Below are 24,730 nucleotides of genomic sequence, written 5' to 3' on the forward strand. Positions count from 1 at the left end.
AGACACTCAGTAGGAAATATCAGTGTATTGTATTGAGTATATATATATATAATTTTAGAACTACTTCCTGTAATAAAAGTATCAGTTCTGTCCAAGTTTCAATAAAACAGAAAAAGGCAAACCAATGAAAACTAGCTAGGAAGAATAACTCGACTTGAGCACATAGACATTGCTACATTTTCATTTTCATTTTTTTGTATTCATTTTAACGCTTTGAAGTAGTTGCTTGAACCAATCTGCACTGTAAGCATGTGAGGTAATGCCTCTAATTTTTGTATCTGTTACTGAGACAAACATCCTTTAGTTCCACCTCTGAAGTGTTTTTTTCCGGGTCTATATTATAACATCGAATGTTATAATATCGAACCCTAAACACCGAAATCTAAAAACATCGAACAGTCAGAATAGCAAATTTTTTCCCAGGGAAAAAAATTGCTATTCCAAGAAACATACACACAACACAAACACACACAAAAAATAGCAATCCACACACATACACTTAAAATCCTACACCTAAACCTAAACTAAACTTTACATACACTACTAGCTATCCACTTACCTTAACCTAACCCTAACCCTAAGGCCCGTCACTATCGCACACTCACCTCACCTGTGCCCTAACCCTAACTCACCTAACCCGCCCCCTAACCCTAACCTACACACAATCGCACACTTACCTGAACCTGACCTGTAAAGTTCCAAAATATCGAACGCTGAAAACAGCTAAGCCACAGCAATGGCCCACCGAATTCTTTCCCTGGGAAAGAATTCAGTGTCCTGCACCTTCTCTGTTTTCAGCTTTCGACATTACGGGTTTGATATTATAACATTCGATCTTTGTAAAATTCGATGTTATAATATAGACCCTTTTTTTCAGGAGAAACCTTTATCTCAGATGACAATAGTGGGTAATGACAGAATTCACAACAATGTACAGAATGTGTTCATACAGAACAAATGCGTTTATTTTACATTGTTCACTCATGAAGGTATTGACATTCAAAAGGATGAGTGAGCTACATAAATTGTGAGAGATGCAATTATATCAAGCACCAAGTGTCATTGCTCTCTCCCCCACAAACCAGTATATCTGGCACTGAGAAGCTTGGCAACATGAACATCACACCTCAAACACCAGCCACACCTACACAACACCGCCCCCACATATGTGGAGGTCCTCAACAAATGCATACCCAAACAAAAGAGACCTCCAAGACATAAGTGCATACAAACTCCACTGCCCACCACACCACACACCACACATAGTCTACATACCTGTGTCTCACAGCCACTGAGGCCTAAACATAAACCCAACATATTGGTCATAGGAGATTCCATTGCGAGACACACAGATGTGCCCCTCACCAGGTTGGATAAGGAGAAAGTCACGGTTGGTTGTTTGTCAGGTGCCAGAATCTGCCATATCACCAATGCACTCAAGTCTCTCAACAGGTACTGTTATGACTCTATCATAGTCCACAATGGAGTGAATAACTAGAAACATACCTCCCTGGACCATATGAAGAGAGACTTGATCTAGCTTGCTGAGTATGTGTCCCAGACAAGCATGTTCCTAGCCTTAAGCAGCATTCTACTATCACCCAGAATGATGTCTCAATGCAAATAGAAAATGATTGACTTTAACAATTGGCTTAGTTTCTGGTGTCATTCCAAGGGGATCCAGAACCTGACAGCTGGGAATGACATTAGTGACGAGCCACAATGCTTTGCCAGTGATGGTCTGCATCTGTCTTACTTGGGCTTCAGGCTCCTGTCAAAAGGTTCTTGCCTCCCCCATAGTGCCATGAGGTCAAAACTACCAACATGAAACTTTCATCAAAAAGTAAATTAAAGGTCATGCTGCTAAACGCTAGGAGTCTAAACATGAAACTGCACTCATTGCAAGCATTCTTAACCCTGGAAGAAGCTGACATTTGTGCAGTCACAGAAACCTGGCTCAAAGCTGCGAAGAGCACCCCAGCCGTACCAGGTTACTCATCCTATCATTCATTCAGACCCCAAACCATGGGCAGCAAAACAAAAGGAGGTGGAGTTGCAATATATATAAATGACATACATACCACTAGGCTGGTCAAACAGTATGAAGCACAGGAAACACTCCAGGTGCAGTTAACAATTGACAAGACCCCTATTCAAATCAAAACTAGATACAGGCCTCCAACTCTGACTCAAGATGCCTACTCCACCTATCTAGACCTCTTTGAATCTATCCAGATTCAACCCTTTACCCTGATCCTGGGTGACTAACTATCCAACCATAGATTGGAGGAAATACTCATGCCAAAACACAAATTCCCAGAGATTCCTTGATTTTGTCAATGCAAATGCCTTGGACCAGTTGGTTGACACTCCCACAAGAGGTGAAAATATCTTGGACTTGGTTTTAACCAACATGAGTAACCACTGCAGCATCCCTACAGTGTCAGCATTCCTGGTAAGATCCGACCACAAAGCAGTCACTTTCGAAGTCACCATCTTCCCCGGACCCTCCCCCCCTCCAGCTAGGGTCAAACAAAAAAACTTCTCAAAGCTGATTAGAACCTCCTCAGGGAAGGTATAAACAGCTTCACAGCACCCCTTCCCATCCACAGGAATTGGCAGATATGTTCAAACCTACATCAAAGTACTATATGTGCATTTATATAGCTGCATGGAATCAGGAATACCAGACAGGATGAAATCCTCCTCCTCAAGGAAGAGTAGACCTGTCTGGTGGACATCTACAATAAATAAACTCTATAATAAAAGGAAAAATTGCTGTCCAGGACCAAGAAGGAGAATGTGTCTAATTGGAAGCAATTTCTCCTTATCCTAAACAAGCAAATAAGAGTACAAGTGAAATCCTCCAAAGCAAACTTCAAGTCCAAACTGGCCACATCTACTAAAGACAATCATAAGGCTTTCTTCACATATATCCGCAATCCCAAGGGAAGCACCCAGAACTGCTCAGAACTGGTGGTCAAGGACAGCACATACACAAACCCTGTAGATATAGCCAACCTGCTGGCAGACAGGCTCATTTAAAACTTCACTACTCTGCCCCCCCCCCCATCAGTAAAACAGGACATACAAGTACCTGCCCCCCTCCCCTTATCTCTAGGGAGCAACTCATCCCTGCAGTCTCAAACGCAAAAAATACAGCCTCCATGGGACCAGATAACATCCCAGGCTGCATCCTACATGAACTCATGCAGGAACTTGCAGCACCATTATGCACCCTATTCAACCAAAGCCTGAGTATTGGCTTCATCCCAGCTGAGTGGAGGACAGCCACTGTCATCCCCTTGCACAAAGGTGGAGCATCCACCGATCCAGGAAATTATAGACCCATCAGCCTAACTAGCCTGATCTGTATGGCTATGGAGTGGATTATCATGTACCTCATTAACAAGGACATTGGCAACCTCCAAACACTTGATCCCACACAGCTTGGTTTTATCAAGGGGAGGTTATGCCTGTTAATATGGTCGACTTCTTTGAGACAGTCACTAAGGCCATAGACAAGAGGAAGACAGTGCACACTGCCTACCTTGACCTGGCCAAGGCCTTTGATACTATTCCCCACTCAGCTATAATAGATAAACTCTCAACTAAGCATCAATCCATATGTTACCATATGGGTAGCAAACTGGCTCACTGATAGAACCCACCTAGTCAAAACAGTGGAGGCCACCTCAAGTAGTAGACTTGTAACAAACAGTGTACCCCAGGGATCATTCTTGGGGCCTCTGCTGTTTGGGATATACTTCTCAGAGTGCACACCAAATCTAGTGGGCTATGGCTGACCAAGTTTTCAGATGACTGCAAGCTAGGTGCTGTCATCAATTCCCCTAGTGATGTGGACATCCTCCAAGAGGGTCTCACCCAAACAAATGACTGGTGCCAGAAACATGGCCTCAAACTGAATGCTAAAAAATGCATCATTAGCCCTTTTGGGGAGAGTGATGTCCCCAGATATTATCACATTGATAATAAGGCACTAAGCATGCAATCAGTCGTGAGGGACTTAGGCAACCTGGTTGATAGCAAACTGACTTTTGACCACCATATTGCCTCCACTGTACGGAAAGCTTTCTACATGGCCCATCTCATTAGTAAGGGTATCTCATCCAGGGACAAGGTGGTCATAACATCCCTGTATTTTTCCCTTATAAGACCCATTATCGAGTACAATGCCCCTTTCGGCATGTACCTCACAAAGCACATGCAGCAGCTGGAGAGACCACAGATGTTCCTCACCCGGAGAATCCAGGGCCTCAAACATCTACCCTCCACAGATAGGCTAAAAGCCCTGTCCCTCTACTCAGTCTCCTATAGACTCCTCCTCAGAGTTGACCTCTGTCTGGCACACAAAGCAATCCCATACTCCGCCCTGATGGGACTGCTGCATATCCGCAAGTCAAGCTCCACTCGAGTAACCCGCACATGTAACCTCAACCTGGTCTGTAACATCAATAGGACTTGTTGGCGGGACAGATTTGTGTCCCAGAGACTCTCCCGTTTGTGGAATCGACTCCCTCACCACGTAAAGCAGAATACCTCATTAAATCTTTTTAAGCGCAACCTGGATAACCAGATGGGGAACAGAAAATACACTCCTGGGATTCCACCTGTGTCCCTGCTGGACAGTGGCACATAGTGTTGACTTTGTTGGAATATGGGATAAATTCTTAGCTAGGCTTGTAAGGGCCTCAAGGCTAAGAGCCTAGTAACTTCCTATGAGCCTATGATTCTATGAAATATCAGGTCTGTGTCAGTTTGCACCTTTTTCCCATTAAGTCAGACATGAGTGGCCAGTAGCCAGTGATGAATGGCCTAAGGACAACCAGAATATTTCTTCTGTAGGCATTTAGTTAGGAAGCTTTTACCATTTATGTGGTTACTCTGTATGGAGTCTTCAATCAGATGTCCATTTGTAACAAAGTTATGTATGATGGGGATGGGAACTTCAGCCATATGAAGCTAAAGACAACTGTCATTTTTTGGCATTTTTTTCCAGGTGTGGGCAGGATTTGATCTACTATATCCCCCTCCAACAAGAGGTAATAAAAGAGGTAATAGGACAGACAGAGTGAAACAAATGTGTTTTTTTCTACATTGATCAACAGAGATTTTTACAACAAACCATTATGTGCAATGATCAGCGGTAGCATTACTTTTAGAAATGGTTAGTTGTTTAGAAAAAATAATAGTATACTTCCCCCCCACACAAATTTTTTTGGCCAACTTGTCACTCACATATCAGTTGTACTGACTTTATAGTACAGGATATAAAGGATGATGGAGTTCCTCTCAGGTCTCAGTAGGACCTATAACTTGTGACTACCATGTTGAGAGCCAGCTCTCTAGCTGTTCAACTTTATTTCCTAGGCTTTTTATATTTATCAGTACAGTCTTCAGTCTGAGAGGCATATTGGTGAGGCTGTGTGGTCTGTGGACTATGGCCACAATACCAAACAGCAACTAGGAAGGTGGAACCAACTCCTGTGGTGTAGAGAGTAAGAAGATGCTTCAAAGGGCACAGGTTCTGTGTTCACCCTACTATGACCACTTAACGGTAAGCTCAGGGGAATACATTAGTATTCTGCCTCTTAGCATATAATTAGCATTTGCTAAGGATTTTAAGACAGGGTCTAGCGTTCACTTTTGAAAGTTTGACACAGTTGCTAAGCAGAGCACAGTAGTAGGTGAACCGACTGCAACTTGAAGTATGAGGTTGCACTGACGAATGTTAGTGTTATGAAATATACAGGGAAAATAATTTGGGCAAAAGGAAGACTTACAGGAACAAGAAGAGTTACTGGAGGAGAATTTCTTATTAACTGACACTAATGTGAGAAGAACGGAACTGAAGAGAACAGCAGCTACCGTATTAGGGAACAAAAACAGAAATCTGAGTTACGCAAATTAATCCAGCAGTTTTAAACAGTATTACAGAACAAACACGCAAAGAAAGTACAAAAGGTTAAATAACAAACAAAACAAGCGCACATCAAAATTAAAATTTTTAACAAAACTGACTGTGTACTGTACAACACAAAGTAATCTGAAAGTAGGCCAAGTACCATAGAATCTTTCACTATTAAGCTACAGAACACACACTGTGCCAATTTACTTTCAGAATTAAGTATCTTTCTTGTAAAACATGATTTATCCCCCATCAATGAGTATTAATACGTTTGCAGACTACTACAGTTCTCTAAATATATGCAGAACTTTGTCACACACAAATAAAAAAAAATAAACTTTATTCATTCATACTTAATTCAGTCCTAAATAAATACAGTGAAAGTATTTGCTAACAATGCTGCTAGAATAACCTTTTAATGAATGAGCATCAGGTAATTATGTGCCTTTGTATCAAGCAGACAAATCAGAGTAGTGACCAAAGTCTAGTCTCACTTAGCCAGAAAAAGAAGCAGGTAGCCACCATACTGACTCATTATCTGCAAGGTGAGGGGGTGGGGTTAGGTGTAATGCAAGTCAGGGGAAAACAGGGTTAGGATGCATTACAGAGGTCTAGACCCTGGCAATAGAAACTGGTTCTTGGGATGTGGAATGTTTGTGTAAGAGGTTGGAAAGTACCACTGAGGTATAGTTAGACTTAGCTGTAGACACATTGCTTCTGGAACCAGATCTTTTGGCTAGAGGTGGTTTGCTGCTATTCTGGAGCTGCCCCTAAGCAGAGGTGATGGACAGATACGTCTCTGGCTGATGTTTGTAGCTGGGGTTATTCTCAGTTGAAGAAAAGACCATGTGACTGAACTGTATAAAAGAAAATTATGCCTGCTGTCTGTGAACACATACTTGACATATTTGAAGTATTCAACTTTTTTCAAGATTTTGAGAGTGATATGTTACAAGATACCACCTACTAACGTTTGTAATTCTATTGATCAACTCCTATAGTTGCAGTTTGAAGCTTCTATGACAGATCACAATACTTCTGAGATTTTGAGTACTACATGAAATTTCTGTTCTGTCAAGAAACATGAGGGTAAACTATGAGAATGAAAAAGAGGCTCTCATGCAATTCTATGAGAAGGATCACCGGAGATTAGACTAATGAATATCTACAGGCCAGGAAGACAGCAGCTGTGGTAGCTACTGAAATGAAGACTCAGGTATAGAACGAGTTAGGCCATTAAAAGAGTGACTTTCATTTAGCATCAGAGGAGGTCTGGCAAGCCATTCACTGAGTTATGAGGAAGGGGCCAGACACTGTACAAGTTGTTCTCAGCATGACCAAGAATAAGGACACTGACATGATTTGAGAAGTAAATTTTCAGGAATTCTTGGAACCAGTGGACACATCTTTGTCTGAGGAGGTACAGACAGAAGCAACTGATGAGACTAGGTCATTTTCTGTAAATTAGATCACAGCAGCAACTAAACAGCTCTGAAAAGTAATGCTGCTGGAGTCAACCAAATCTGTTCAGAAATGCTGGAATGACTGAATATTGCTGTAGAGTCATGGCTGATATACTGATATACCTTTTTAGTGTTGTATGGAAGAATGGGACAGAACCTTTGGAATGGCAAACTGGGATGCTATCCCATTATCAGAAAGGGGGGAAAGGGTTTGTTTCAGCTACATCCATCAGTCTGCTTGAGAAAACCCTCTTCCAAGAGCTGCAAACAAGTATCCATCTGAGAGCTGAGAAGACCTATTCCAGAGTTCTGCAAACAAGTATCTGAGAGCTGAGATTTTTGATTCAGAAGAAACATGCAGATTCCATCCCAGCCCTGGAACAGTGGGTCAACTACTTGTCCCTAAATATATATTAGAGGCATTATAGGAGTTTGCTAGAATTGTTTGAGAGTGTTATGCAGATCTGAAGAAGCCAAATACTTAGAATGTCTTATGGGAGGTGCTACCACAGTACTGATTTCAACGTCACTGCCACATGCTGTTTTTGTCCCACTGTTTGTGAAGCCCGAGCTGTGTTGGAGTAGAACTTTGCCAAGGATGATCTTGTTTCTTAAAAAAAAAATAATTATTATTTATTTATTTATACTTTTTATTTATACTTTGTTGACTGGGGTAGCCCCACTAGGCTAATGGCCTCTTTTCAGGGGAGTCCCAAGGTAGTATTCATACTGACTAGAGGAAATTTGGCCATGACACTGGGGAACTTCCTCTACTCTTGGTAGTCGGGGAAGGATTGGTGTGTTACACATCATGAATTCCTGTTTCCTGTCCAGGCATAGAGGCAGCCAGGAGGAAGAGGAAAAATATGGCTCATTCAGCTTTGGCTGAAAATGAAGTTGAATTAGTAGAATCGCTTCCAGAAGTTTTATTCTGATGTTGTGGGTGCAGAAAAAACAGTGACATTGGAAGAAAAGGAGATTATAGCTGTAACAGAGATGGATTCAGATGAAAACTTTCAGAGGAGATTGTTAGAAGGAGAGACAGTTACCTCTGAAAAATGCATAATTACAACTCTCCACTCTGACGGGTTGCGGGATGATTATTTGGAAGAAATAGTAAATCAAAGTGAACCCGAAAGTGGAGCAGCAATTTCATGGAGTGACATCACTGAAAAAATAGAAGAAGAAAAAGGACAAGAAGAAATTGTGCCAGAAAAAGTTCAAAAACTTATGCACATACTGTGGGAGAAGGAGCAAAGAAGAAATAAAAGAAACAAAAAAGAAGTATACAGTACATGTGAGCAGTAATAAAGAAGAAAGTTTGGACAGGTATAAGGTTTGGGACTCTGTCATAGCACGTGAGGGTTTCAAAGCAAAAGAGGTAAGTAAGAGCATTAATTTTAGTTAATAAAGATAGTTTTTTTTTGTGACTTGATATTTGAGACTGTGCAGGCCATGGACAATTTTTTTGGGTGCATATGAACAAAATAAAAATATTTATCCATGGTCAGAATATGTTGTGCAAGCTTTTTACAGACAAACAAAAAAAGAATAATGATCCAGTTTAGAACTGAAGTTAACTATATGTAAAGAAGTAATAGACACTGCAAAAATATATGATGAAAGAGTACTATGGACTGGGGGATGGGAATGTGGAGTAATACTGAAAATGGAAATTGATAATGTTATGCAAGTACCTAGTATTATTGATGTTCATGGTAATAGGGGCTTTGGGAAATACATGGGTCAACCAAAAAACTTGTTATTTTTGTGGAAAAAATGGTCATTTAATCAAAGAATGTGATACAAATATGTTATTTATATGGCATAACAGGGTATAATGCAAAAAATGTGATTCAAAGTGCAAAAATGAGGCAATACTGGTCATTCATGGCTAGAATGTAAAATGTGCAAGAAAATGAAGTTATACAGGAGAAAGAGTTAGTAGAATGTGTTATACAAGAAAATGTACAAAAAGATGTAACTGATAAAGAGGTCATACATGAAGTTAAAGAAAGTAACAAGGAAAAAGAAACAGAGCAGACAAGCAAGGAAGACGCTGCTTGGTGCACAATAAGAAATAAAAATAATTTGATAGGGAAAACATTTAAAGAAAGGAAAAGAAAATTCAAAACCATTATGCTTAGAGAAAACATGAAAGGAAAGGGATAAACATTTTATTATACTAACTATTCTTAAAAGCTGAAAATATTAGCTTTAAATGTGAACAGTATGAAAAATCTTAAAAGCAGAACAGGTATATTATAATGGTGGGCTGCAGTAGATGCAAGTATTATTGTTTTAGAAGATATCAGATTACTAACAGAAAAAGAAAGAACACAAACTGAAAAACTTTGGAATGGTGGTAGTTTGGAACATGGGGAAAAAACATGCTCAGACATGTATATTATGTCAAGATAGCATTAAAATATTACACTTAACCAAAGTGGAACTAGGACGAACTACGGTGATAGACGTGAGATGGAAAAAATATGTGTAGCGAATTATAGCTTTATACGCATATGTAACAAAAAAAGAGGGAGAAATGATGTTTAAAATATTCTTGAATATGTTTGTGTAAATATGAACATTATAGTGGTGGGTGATTTTAATTGCAATTTAAGGAAAAATAAGAGCAATTGTGATGTTAAAATGGCTAAAGAAATTATGAGAAGTGGAAAGTTAAATGTATGGGAGAATAACCACTGGACTAAAATATAAAGAAGAGAGTTATACTGAGGGTATTTGCAGTAAACCTCAGCTTCCAAGGTATGATCATTATTCCTGGTAATCAGGACATCCAAAAAGGTGATCCTATCGGTGTTGTAAGGATCACACTTCAGCCACTATAAACAGAGGTTAAATTATAAAAGGAAGCGATTGTATCATTGTTCTTTATCACACTGAAGAAGGCTATGTACTTTGTATAGCCGAAGTCAGTCTGTTTCTGTTTCCTTTTTTTATGTTATGAGGCTATTTAGCCATTTAAGTTAATAAATATTCAGCTCTACAGTTTGCTGGTTCCCTGGTATTTTTTAGTACAATTTGGACTTTTGGAGTCGTGCAATTGCCGTACCTGCAGGGGCTGCCACTTTTTCAATACAATAACCACTGGACCTATAAAAGGAATGAAATTAGGACAGAAATTGGCTATTTGTTAATATCTGATAATTTAAAGGTTATAAAAAGGAATTAAGTATGCAAGATTTTCAGATCATGTGGCAATATGGGTTAAAGTACAGGAAAATAAAGAATATATAAGAATAGGAAAAAGAATAAAGAGAATTAATGAAAATTAATTAGATTTAGAAGAGAAAAAAATAACTTGTGGAATTATGGAAAAATCATATGGTGGCTTAATTTTAAAGAGAAATATAAAAAAAGTATTTTTAGAATTTATAAGGAAGAAAAGAAGAAAAGAAAAAGAGAGATATAAGATATTAAGTCAAGAAACGTTTAGAGACTTATTAGAGAAGAACAATTCATTTTATGAAAAAGAAAGAAAAAATATATAAAATTAATCAAATTAAAATTAGCAACATGTTATATAAGCAAAATAGTGTTTACAAAGAAAGAAAGAAGAAGTAGCACCATATATGAGTAAAATAATAAAAGAAGAAAAAATAAGAGAGTTAAAAAAAAAGGAAGGTAAGCAAATAAGATGGTAAGACAGAGCATACAAAATAATTAAAGAATATGTATTGGAATTATTTGTTAAGCGAGAAGAAAACAGTGAACACTTTTATAAAGGTGAACAATTAAATAAGGAAGATAATGAGTATTTAGAGCAAAAAATAACCATGAAAGAATTGAATGAAATTATAAAAGATATTTACATGAATTCTGCAAAAGGACTGGATGGAATTGAATATGGTATGTATAAAGAAATGAAAGTGGCAAAAAATAATTTTTATAGAAGTTATGAATGAATGATTAGAAACTGGAATTAAAGAGAAAGAGATATGTACAGGAGTTATGAAATTTATATTTAAAAAAGGAAATAAAGAGGAAATAAAAATTGGAGACCTGTAAAATTGAATAATACAGATTATAATTCTTTTTATGAGAATAATAACAAAATGTTACAAAAAATGGATAGAATATATGACCAAAATGTATTTGGAAGAAAAAGAAAAGGAAGTCAAGAGTTATTATGGATAATAAGAGAAATAACTGATGATATAAATAAAAATGTAGAAGCAAAGGTTATGATAGGGGATATAAGTTAAGCTTATGATAATATTCAATATAAATCATTATGGGGAATTTTGCAGACATATAATGTAAGCAAAAAATATTACAAGTAATAAAATCTGTTTATGAAAGGAACTATGTGAAACTAAATGTAAATGGCTGGATTGGGGAAGAAATACAAATAGAATTTGGAATAAAGCAGGGCTGGCCAGATAATAGTGTAATTTTCTCATTAGTTATGAATGTAATAGTGAAGAAAATTAATAAAATGTCAAGTAGTGATGGATACAAAATGATGAAGGAAGTACAACTTCAAATAACTTATAATTATGTAGATGATACTGTATTATATGTTAAAAATAATGTATGGATGGAAAAAGTAAATGAAACATTAAGTATAAATTAAAAAAGTTGGTTTAAGTATAAATAAGGAGAAAAGTAAAGGATTTGATTTTGAAGGTATGATAGGAGGTGTTCAATGAAAAATCTATAGCTATATTAGGAATGACATTTGGAAGGAATGAATACAGACAACAACAATGGGATAATGTACTCAAAGAAGTAAAGAATATGACTAATTTTTAGAAATCATATAGAAAAAAGCACTCTTGTTGAACACCATGATAATAGGAAAAACTGCTTATGTTGCTAACATCTATAGGATTCCTGTTAAGTATGAAAAGGAATTAATGATGATTATATTCTCTTTTATATGGGGCTCTAGACTGAATCCAGTCAAAAGAGGGATTCTGTATATGAAAGAAGAGCAAGGAGGTTTGGGTTTAAGTATATGATTGTCATAACCTGTTTATTTTGAATTTGAGACACGGATGCCAAAAATTCACCTCAAGAGCAAGATATCCTTGTTGAGAACGCATAATAAGGGGGTATGATTAGTTAGGTGATCATAATTCTTTGAAGTGCATGGAGCTTTATCTGCTGCATGTACTACTGGTTAAATGGGGAAAAACTCATAAGTGATTTCCTGACTTTCAAAGCTGTAAAAAACTTAGTGAGCACTGTCAGACATGTAGCGTAACACAGTCCGTTATGTTTACACTTACCTCTATACCTCCCAACTGTCTACATTTCCTGAGGAGATCCAGATAATTGCTTCATGTTTTTGGTCTGTTCCTCATAAAATGTGTGCTTTTTTGGACAAATAAGTGAGACTTAAAGTCTCTAAATGATACACATTTGAGTTTTAGTATATGCATTCTTCAGATTATGCAAGCAAAAACACATCCTGTTACTCTACTCTCTTAAGTTTTTTTTTTTTTTAACAGGAAGTGAGGGACATGTTATGGGTATGACAACAGGCAGAAACAAATGTTTTGTTGTACTGCTTTCATCTGCTGTCATGATAAGCAGATTTAACAGCCGAGCATGGGACCTGACCTTAGCGACATTAGCAGAGGGTGCTTAACATTTGTTAAGGTCGGGTCACTTGACATTCTGGCACTTAACTGGTTTGTCTTTTCATAAAAATTGGGGCATAACCAGCATGCTCTATGCACTACATTATTATTAAAGTACATCAAATACAAATAAACACACAAATAATTATTCTTAATAATAAAAGCATAAACACAGTACTACATGTGGGTCTATATTAGAACATCGAACTTTCAAAATTTCGAGTGTTCTAATATCGAACCCTATGAATCAAAAATTTAAAACATCGAACAAACAGAACAGCGAATTTTTTCCCTAGGAAAATTCCAAAACACATACACACAACACAAGCACACCAAACAAATAGCAATCCATGCATATACACCTAAACTATTACACCTAACCCTACATTAAACTATCCATACACCACTAACTATCGACTTACCTTAACCCAAACACTAACCCTAAGGTCCATCACTATTGCACAGTCACTTCACTCGTGCCCTAACTCTAACTCACCTACCCCGCCCTAACCCTCACGTCCACACAATCGCACACTTACCTGAACCCGACCCGTAACTTTCCACCACAGCGCTGAAAATACGGAAGCAACAGAAATGGACAAATGAATTCTTTCCCTAGGAAAAAATTTAGTTTTCAGTTTCTTCAATGTTTTCATGGGTTGATATTAGAACACTCGAAATTTTGAACGTTTGGTGTTCTAAGATAGACCCTTCCATATATAAATATAAATATATATGGGGTCACTATGGAATACCAAAATTCCACAATCCCGAGACTCTAAATCCCAAGGGCCAGAATCTCTAGATTGCAGAATCTCGAACATTAAAAAAAAAGTAAAACATCCAACAAACTATTCTATCCTGCATGCAGGGGGGCTGAGCCCCCCACACCCCCTGTAACTTAAATATACCAACTCCGAGATTGCACTACAGTAGAGTGAATGGCAAAGTTCCCATTCCACACTGTACGGCAATTCCCCATTCACTACTTTCGAGATTCCGCAATCTCGAGATTCTGGTCCTCGGGATTTAGAGTCTTAGGATTGTGGAAATTTGGTGTTCTGTAGTGATCCTATATATATATATATATATATATATATATATATACACACACACACACACGTATATATATATATATATATATATATATATATATATATATATATATATATATATACATACATATACACACACACACAAACACACACACACTAACAGTACAATAGCCCCATTACCAAAAACTTGAAATCAAATCTAAAAACAAATCCAAAACATAAACATTAAGACATAAAAACACAACACATACATAGCTGCATTCAGCAGCTTAATTACATAAAACATAAAATATACTGATCTAATATCTATATAAAAAATAGCTATCAAAAAGAATAGAAAACTTTAAAGAGTCACAATATTCCTCACCCATAGTAAGAAATAACTGACTTGCTGAATACAGTATATTAAAAAATAAAAATGAAATAAAACTAAAAAATCTGCAGCTGGGTCTGGTGGCAGAGAGAGGTAAAGCCGTGACTATGGTTCAATTAATAGCTCAGACATCTGACTGACCTGGTACGGGAGGATGGGTGCACCCATTATGGGGAAGGATGAAGCCAAACCAGCTGCCAACTATTATAATCCCCTTAAAGGAGGGGGTAGCAATGCAAATGAACAACCTGGGGGCAGCTGGCGGCAGAAGTTAGGCACACCAAGCCATTGCTTAGTGGTAGCCCTCAGAAACATGTGTGTGGAGATGTATACAGTCACATGGAGTGGTTACTGTATGACCTGGAAGGATGCAGAGGGCACATCCTTCCAACAAAGAAGTGGGGTTAGGCCACTAGAAAAAAAATACACACAGGATGACAGTGAGGGCACAGAGCACCTTATGCCTGTCTGAATGACAATTCCATCCAGCCAGCACTCACCCTGATCTCACTTAAAATTCTTATTAAGGGAACAAATGGGCTGCATCCAAAATAGGGTGGCTACTTGATAGCCAGTAGGTATGGGGATAAAAATCACAAAGAAAAAAAAATCGAAACTCGGCGAGAGGTTTCACCCATACATGGAAAAAACAAGCCAAGCCATGGAGAAAGACAGTGCCAAAACTTGTAAAAACACCTTTATTACAATTTTAAAATCAATATTAAAATCTGCTAGTGGGGTAATTAAGCAAATTCTTCTGTACAATTTTCATCTAAACAAATATATCAATGCCAGAACTCAAGTGGACTACACAGAACAGACTGAATAAAATATACTACACCTGGCTTAGACATGCTAAGTATATTTTTTTGAAAACTAATGGCATGGAAGTTGGTGCATCTACCAACATTAAAACAGTTTCCTACTGATGTATCCTTACTGTTTCCGTCTCTTTCCTACTGATCTATTCTTACTGTTTCCTGCTAATCTGTTTTTACTGTTTCCTAATGATCAATTCCATCAGCAATGAGTTGAACAGGAGAAGGAGATCAGATCAAATATGTGGGGTATTCAGATAGGCTAAAATCCATGGATCTGTACTGCATTGCTTACATACAGATTCAGGTTTACTATGTTTGGCATACAGGACTTTTAAATCTGAAGCATTCAAACGATTGTTGAGTATAAACACTTATAGAAATTATAGAAAATATAGAAATCTGAATGCTAAGTTTTCCATCCTATTAAATATGGCATCCAAAAGGGACAGCCATATTTCCTAAACTATACCAATGCTTTGGAATAAGCTTTCAACACAAATAAAAATGACATAGAACATCAGGCAATTTAAGGTAAAACTGAATTATTGGGTGGGCATATATAAATATAAAACAAAGGTGTCAGTGTTTCTTAATGGCCACATGGCTTGATCATTGGTATTTAGAACCTATGAAAACATGAAAGCATTTAAGAGATAAAAACAATACATTCACAAATTAAATAACTAATAAGAACACTAATTATGAGAAATACAAACATGAACATTTCTTTTAATTCAACTATTTAAAAACTGAAATAAATATGACATATCTAAAAACATCCTTCCATAAAAAGGCAAAGATTACATATTAAGAAACCTTTATTTGAGTGGTCTTAACGTTAACGCACTGTTAACCTATACGACTGTTTCAGGCATTCCTTTATTTTGGTAAACAATCAGTTAAATATAGTTAAAAAGGCTTTTCATTTATACAAGAAGAGCAGCAAACCATTAGAATACTAAGTTAAAACAGTTTATATGTAAATTAAACAAACTATATCATGCAGAGTTTACCAATAAATATCTGCAGTAATGACAGTTTAAGAAAGAAAAGCTCTTTTAATCCCACTTTATCAAACATGTTCATTACTTTTGTGAGTGACTTATAAACGACATTGAACAAACCTCCAAGAAAAGGTTTGTATAACTTCTTTCCTTTAGAATTTATAGCTTCACAAGAGCTCAGAAACAATAACTTTAGTGTTATGAAAGCCAGTAAGGGAGAGATATTATTTTATGGAAACCTATAGATAGTAAGCATTTATTTTTACTTAGTTAAGAGATACTTTATCTTTAGCAACTCCATAATATAATTTAGAATGTGATATTACCTATTCACTAACCTATTTGCTAGCCATTTGTGTACCTACCTTTTATTATACAGTTCCCCACATGGATAATGCAGTCTGACTTATTCCAGTGCCATCCTTCAATAAATATCTTGGAATTCTCTGTAAAGTCTGCTGAAGACTTGATCATATGATAAATGCTGCAGTTCCCATTAACCGGGTTCAATGCACCAAATTAGGGTATCTGTCAAGCCACTCAGATTCCTACTAAATCATTAATCTTACCTTTATGTAGCTATCAAAAACCTGTAATGTTCCACCTCCAATTTCTTTATAATCCACCTATGTGCTCTCACTCTTTCTTTTAAAATCTGAGGCAAAGTACCTAAGTTGGCAATTAGCACAAAGGATTAAGGTTATGAGTTATTAATGTGCTTTATCCTGTAGACCAGGTTTGATCCTTTCAACTTCCATTTGCCTACTGTGTGACTGAGCAAGTCGTTCAACCATAAAGTGCTCCCAGGCTGAGTTTGCAAAAGGTCCATTTGGATCATTGCCCTACCTTGGGTAATGAATACATACAAGAAAACAAATGAAAAAGAAAAAAATAATAATAAGTATATTGAATGACCATAGTAGTGCACACAGAGCAGCTCCCAGCACATTAGACAAAGCCCAAATCATATTTTTCTATCTTGTAAATCCACATTATGTAATTAAAATGCAAAATCAAAACATACTTATTGCTTCTATCTTCTCAGACTTGCCAGAAGTATTGAACACAATATCCCATAATCTACTTCTGACTAGGTTTTTCAATGTAGACATGAGCAACACACCAGCAAAGTAGTTTAGAAGTTATATCTGTCAGAGATGCCAGTAAGTAAAACTGAAAGACACTTGCCCATATTTCCTATAGACATCTGTAGGAGTCCACAAGGATCTATCCTTGGCCCTCTCTTGTTCAACATGTTTATCAATGACATGCGCAAAATAATAGAAAATGCTGTCATCATGCAAGACAAAGGTGATTGTACATTAATACGCTCTGCAGCTGCTCCTACCCAGCACCAAATAAAAACACAGCTTGCTGGTAGTAAGCTAGAACAATGGATAACCACATCACAATAAATATATAAAAAAAAAAATCACAACTAATGCTATTTGCCTCTGCTATAATATATAAAAATGTTAGCCCTCAGCATAACCTCATCTAACAAAATTGTTGAACAGGTAAGCCCAAAAAACTACTAGGTGTTATCACGAATCAAAGATTAAAGTATGATCAATACATCAGTTATGTAGTAACAAAGGTAAGGGTGTGTGTGTGTTTGTGTGTGTGTGTCCGTCTGTCTGAGTGGTTGCCCAGTGGGAGGTTAAGTATAGGAGAGCCATGTGTGTGTGTGTGTGTGTGTGTGTGTGTGTGTGTGTGCGTGTGTGTGTGTGTGTGTGTGTGTGTGTGTGTCTGTGTGTGTCTGTGTGTGTGTGTGTAGAGGTGAGCATGAGGGAGAGCAAGTGTTTCCATGTGTATGTGAGCAGCTATATAGGATCTTGTTTGTGGTTTCACACACACCAGCTCTGATATCCCCATACCTCAGAGAAAGGGGAATGGTTTGACAAATGGCAATCTGGGACTTAGTGTATGTATTATGTCCACATTTTTGTTCACTGAGTGTCACTATTCTGGGATTAGCACTAACAGAATGTTAGTGCAAGTCCCAGAAAATCAAATGATTGCTATATGGGAGTGTGTGTGCATGTGTGTGTGTGTGTGTGTGTGTGTGTGTGTGTGTGTGTGTGTGTGTGTGTGTGTGTGTATGTGTGTCTGTATTGTAAGTTGCCTATGCTACTGCAATACATGGGCTGGTATGGAGACCACTACTGCAGTCAGGTCTGGCAGGGCAATGTTCAAGTCAGAGACACTAATTAGCCATTAATGAGATGTTTCTCTGCATAGCTTTATCTTTTGTCTGAATCAGAAATTATTGCCATCTTTCCAATTTATCAACCTATGGCAACCAGTGAGTGCTGGGCAGTGAAAATCTCTCTGAATCCCAGAGTAAGATCTCAGAATCTGAACCAACTACTTATGTAAAGTCTGACAACCACCATGAAGACTCTATTCAGTAGAAAAAGGAAAACTATGGAACTCATCCCCCATTACTGAAAAAAAAGAAACAAATGTTCTTGTTACAGATATTATAAAATAATGTCTGTCTACTACATGGAACTATTCATGTACTAATCTCTGAACCAAGACGTAATGGAAAACCTCACAAGTTTAATTAATCAAAATCCTCCAGCACGTTACTCTGCTCAACTTTAGGAAACTACCTGAAACTCCTTCCATTATGTCTCTTTCTTCTTTTCATGCCCACATTTCCTAAAACCCCCAATATCTGTCTCTCTCTACATCTTTAACTGATCTTCAAACACTACCAGAACCTTCCACATCCTACTGTCCTTTTACAAATTTCACTCTTACATCTCATCTTTCACTCTCCTAATTCCTAGTATTATGATTTTTACAATTTTATTAAACAAGAAACTTTTAATTCCTAGTATTATGATTTTTACAATTTTAATAAACAAGAATCTTTTGAAGTTTGCACATAATGTAACTATAACATATACATATATAGAGATCTATGTCAAAACAACAAATTACCATAAAGTCGAGTTGCAAAATGGCGAGACAGAAACAATGAAAGTTTACATTTACAAACTTCCAGATTGTTGCAAGTTTTTGCTGCAAAAGGAGTCAGTTGGCCAATGTGGGGAACTTTGCTCTTTTCTCCATTGTAGTCTGATCTCAGAGTTGGAATATTTAGTTTGGGGGTGTGGGGGTAAAGCCCCCCACTTGCATGGGTTTTATTTGCTTCGGATTGTTTTTTTAAGCATTGTTGGCCGATTTTTGACTTGCCAGGGGAAAATTTACTATGATCTGGACGTTCATGAATATAAACTTTTGTCATTTCCATCTCACCGTTTTGCAGCTCAACATTATGGCTATTCATTGTTTTGACATATATATATATATATATATATATATATATATCTGGGATCCGTGCAGATGTTTGAAGTTTCACTTCTTCGAACCCACTTCACCGAGTCCACTTGTTCGAAGTAGTGAAACTTCGAACATTGACTTTGGCAGTCACACTACAACACGGAATGGGAATATTCCCTTTTGCCCGCGTAGTGTGATCTCGGAGTTGATATATTTAAGTAGGGGGTGTGGGGGGCACAGCCCCCCACATGGGGGGTGCAGGGGAGCTTGCCCCCCTGCAAAAACATGTTTTGGGTTTTTTTTTGGGTCACCCAGGGAACTAAACTTCAGTGAAAGTGCACTTTCGTTGAAGTGAACTTTCGCTGAAGTGTGGGTTTCCTGCTCTATTTCGAAGAAGTGTTCTTTCGATGTAGAGCAGTAGACCCATTTATATAGATATATGCATGCACGTTATTACTATAATTGTATTCTTATACTTGAATTGCACTGTAGCTATTCTGTCACTATGCTGTTATGTGTAGAGCATTTCTCCCTAGGAATCCAGTAAAAAAGGGATCTTAGTTCAGTTGGACTGTCTTGGTCAACAAATGGAAATGAATAAATAAAATAAATAAATAAATAACATTTTAGTTGAGCTTCCCTCCAGTAACCAGAAATTCTGAATAGATTCAAACCTCTGACTCTGTAATTAATGACAGCTTCTCCCACCTTACTTTTCAGTTAGCCTATCCTCAAATAAGTGCAGAAATAATATTCCTTATAGCTTGAAAAAAGGGCCATTTTGGGACAAGAGGTACCACTTAGAATGCATATAATATCAAAAGTAAAACAAACATTTGCAATTCTTGAATTTTTTAGTCTAACTCCAGATCCATCAATGTCCATTTCTCTAACCAGTCCTTGTATTTCCCTCCCATTTTTTTTCCAAAGCAGTACAATGCCTAGTATTTGATAACTTTAGTATGCCATGGTTGAGGAATACTGACTCTTAATTCACGGTTGGGAATAAAATTTACTGCTGTTGCATCTTTTTAATATTAATGTTGTAACCAGAGAGATTTTCAGATTTGATTCAAACATCAAAAATGTATTCATATGGGTCTCTGGATTACTGAGGTACACCAGCATCATCTGCATACAATGCTAAATGTAATTCCTTGTGCACCAGATCATGTTCCCGTATTTCTGCTTGTCTAAGTGCCATTGCTAAATGTAAATAAGATTGGCAGGGCAGTCAACCTTGTGGAATACACACACACACACACAAACACACACACACACACACACACACACACATATATATATATATATATATATATATATATATAAAACAAGTCTGAAAGGTCTGCATTCACCTTTACCTGTGCACATGCTTCATAATAAATATGTTTCAACAGCAATATAAACTTGAGGGAAGAGCCAAATACCCCCAAAACGTTAAACACACAGTCTCACCTGAACCTATCAAAGGCATTTTCTGCATCCGATCTGACTACTAGAAAAGGCCAACCCATTCTTTGTCCTTCCTGTATTACCAACTTGGTCTTTAAAACTATCAAACTTCTGTCTTGATGGGACAAATCTGCAGTGACTTGTGTAAATTCATTTTTTCAAGGATGGAGTCATCCGGACATCAAAAACATCATCAGATTTTTTAAGTCTGGGTTTAGAACTGACATTGGCATGTAAGAACCTGTGTTAAGAGGATCCTTCTCTGCCTTCAATGTAACAGACAACTACCTCCCTCCAATATTCTGGCACCTTCAGCCCCCTCCTCACGAAAAGAATAACTCATTTATTATATAACCTCTGCATCATCAGCTCCCACTCCACCCTATTCAACAGTTAAGTTTTACTATTGGCCTTACCATTCTAACCCTAAGAAGCTTATTTATATGATTGTGAAGTTGTCCATATTTAACACAGCTAACAAGGCCTTTCTTGCTGTACTGTGAGGGTAGGTTGAAGAATTCCCCCTCAAAAACTGTATCACAACCTCCACATCTTTCCCTGACTTTTCTTACTTGGAATAAGGATGAATAAAATAATGTAAAAAAATCTTTAAATACCAAAATGGATCTTCCTCTACCTGCATCATGGTTGGATTTTCTATGTGATGTGCAAGATGTCATGTCTTCAGTTGTCTTAATCTAAAAGTTAAAACCTACTGGAATCTTGAAGAATCCCCCCACCAAAACAAAACTACATCTGTACTGTTCATCATTCAAATTTCCCCTTCTCTCCAACAGGTTATCAAGTTCCACCAGCACTTCTGTGCATTTTCTTCCCATTTATACACATCTCTAGCTTGCAGGAATTGCATTATTTAACACATGCTTTCCATCATTCCAAGGCAACCTTATCAAAATTACACATCTTAAAAGTGTACTCCATAAGACTCTACCAAAGCAAAAACTTCAATTAATCTCATCATTCTGACTTATCAGTTTCCCTTCCAACCCCCTTCTTGATTTGTGCCTCATGTTCTGTCTGGCACCACTCCTGAAAATTAAAAAAAAATTACAATATGAATTAGTAAACACAACGTGCTTTTTTTTCCCTACAGTGTAGCATTAAATCTACTACCAACGGGGCGTGACCTGAGAAAACTAGTGAAAGTCTTTCTACCCTATGTATCCAAAAAATCCAAAAACTATCCTCCTTGGAAATGCAAATTGTATTTAGCATTCATTATCCCCTCTAGATCCTTAGATAAAAGGCATAATGTGGGCCTCTTCCACCATTCACAAGAATCACATCCTCAGTTCCCATCAAGCAACAAAGACCTCATAATTTGCAGTGATTAAATTAAAGTTGACCATTTCTCACTGAAATACTGGTATTATATAGAAATTTGTGTTTCTGAAAATGCTTACATTCAAAGGTAAGCAGCAATATTATTTCATGTGATAAAATTACTTCCAGTGTCTTTGGCATTTATAATGGTATTCCTGTTGAGATTACTGAATCTGACTGTTATGGCAGCACAGGTCAAAGCTGACTTAATAGTTGAGCTGAACTTACTAGAAAGTTGAATCTGAATCTTTTGGTGTCAGATATTAACATGAGGTTGCTACAAGAAAATGTCTGCAGTAAACAAAACACTTTTAATCCACAGTTAACTAGTAGTCTTTGAAAAGGCACATGAGTTGTAAATTAGATCCCTTTCAAGTAATCCTTTGAAAAATAAGTTTTTCATATCATTTCACAAGAAGTGGCAGCCCTAAACAGAATTGCTAATGGTCATATCATCAGGATTATAAAGACAGAAAAGGGGTAGTTTAGTAATTAAGGATTTTTTGCTGTACATACAGCAAATGGGATTGATGCTTGAAGATGTGAATTCTTACAAGGAAGTCAATGTATTTGATACCAGTAGAGCCTGTGGAGGCATTGATGCTGACTTATTCTCTTCTCTTTTCTCCTGTACCTACCTCCAACATAACTTCTCTTTTTCTCCTGTACCTACCTCCAACATAACTTCTCTTTTTCTCCTGTACCTACCTCCAACATAAAAAAACTCTTAACTAAACTTAAGCCCACCAAATTAGCAGCAGACAACCTCCCAAGTGAATACCTACAAATTGCAGCTGATGCTCTGGCCTACCCAGTATCCATCTTGATTAACCAATCTTTGTCAGAAAGTTATGTTCCCACACTGTAGAAAGTATCACATATAATTCCCCTCCACAGAACTAACCAATTACCGCCCCATAGCTATTCTCTCTCCACTCTCCAAAATACTAGAGAGATGCATACACTCTCGGGTCTCAGACTACCTCCTTACTAACAACCTCCTTTCCAAAACTCAGCATGGTTTCCGACCAAACCATAGCACCACCATTGCCTTACTCTCCTTTACTAATACTATCCTTCAGCATAAAAACAATGGCTATCTCTCCTCTGCTACTTTCCTAGACCTATCTAAAGCATTTGACATGGTCCCACACAAACAACTCATCTCTGTCCTCAATAACCTATCCTTCTCTCAATCAGTCACCAACTGGTTTCAGAGTTACCTGTCTGACAGCCAACAATCCGTTGTATGGCAGAATGACATATCACCCCAACTACCTGTCTCCATAGGGGTTCCCTAAGGGTCCATCCTTGGACCCCTACTCTTCTCTGTTTTCATCAATAATCTAGCCTCTGCCACAAAACACGGCACACTCATACAATACGCTGATGACTTAACCATCATCTGCTCAGCCCAGTCCCTACCCAAATTGCAAAAAGTCACACAGGAAGCCTTTTCCTCTGTTGAAACTTGGTTATCCGATGCCCAATTAAGACTCAACCCAAACAAATCTAAACTACTCATCTTTCAACCCACCAAACATACTCAAAACAACTCTCACTTTAACATCACAGCAAAAGACAACACCACTATATACCCAACTGAACACACCAAATTGCTAGGAGTGGAAATAGACAATAAACTAAAATTTGACATTCACATATCCATGACCATAAAAAAAGTCCACAAAAAGCTAGAAGCGCTATACAGAAATAAGCAACTTCTCACCAAAGCAGCAAAGATTTCAATAGCAAATTCCCACCTTATCTCCACCCTACTTTATGCCTCTCCAATATATACCAACCTAAGGCAATGCGATCCAAACAAGCTAGACACCTGCTACAACAAAATCGCCAAATTCGCCACAGGGGCATCCTATCGTAGTCACCACTGTCTCTCACTTGCTGAACTGGGCTGGCTTGAACTACCTCACCTCCTTCAATGGTATCAACTCTCACTCACCCACAAACTAGTAAACCAGACCACTAAGATCCAGCAACAAAAATCACTTGCAGATCACTAAAGCCAATAACTCTGCTGGTGAAGCACTATTCTCTTGCGCCATAGCCAAATTATGGATCTCCCTCCCACCCACAATTACCTCCGTACCATCATGCACCCACTTCAAAACTTTACTAAAAGCGCACCCAAAAACATGCTGGCTATGCCCTTGCAACTCCCACTCTAATATCACCCACCTCATCCAACCACTACCTTTCTTTCCACCCCATTAACTACCTTGATTATAGAAAGCTCAGATGCTCATAAGCCTAGTACTTATTATACAGCAGGAACTTCTTATTGTAACATTTGTTAATGTCTGTTATGTACTTCGCAGATAAAGATTCTAGTTGTCTACTGATATACTATGTTCTTCATCTG

At 37.5% G+C, this 24,730-nt stretch overlaps 1 protein-coding gene across 4 annotated transcripts in view; it reads right to left on the reverse strand.

The window, feature by feature from the left end:
• RELN (reelin) overlaps positions 1–24,730 on the reverse strand; it is a 3,085,913-nt gene that overhangs the window by 1,402,640 nt on the left and 1,658,543 nt on the right. The gene's annotated exons all lie outside the window — the stretch shown is intronic.

The sequence above is a fragment of the Protopterus annectens genome, chromosome 11.part0, assembly GCF_019279795.1.
Source record: "Protopterus annectens isolate FY-2018-M chromosome 11.part0, PAN1.0, whole genome shotgun sequence".
Lineage (NCBI taxonomy): Eukaryota > Metazoa > Chordata > Ceratodontiformes > Protopteridae > Protopterus > Protopterus annectens.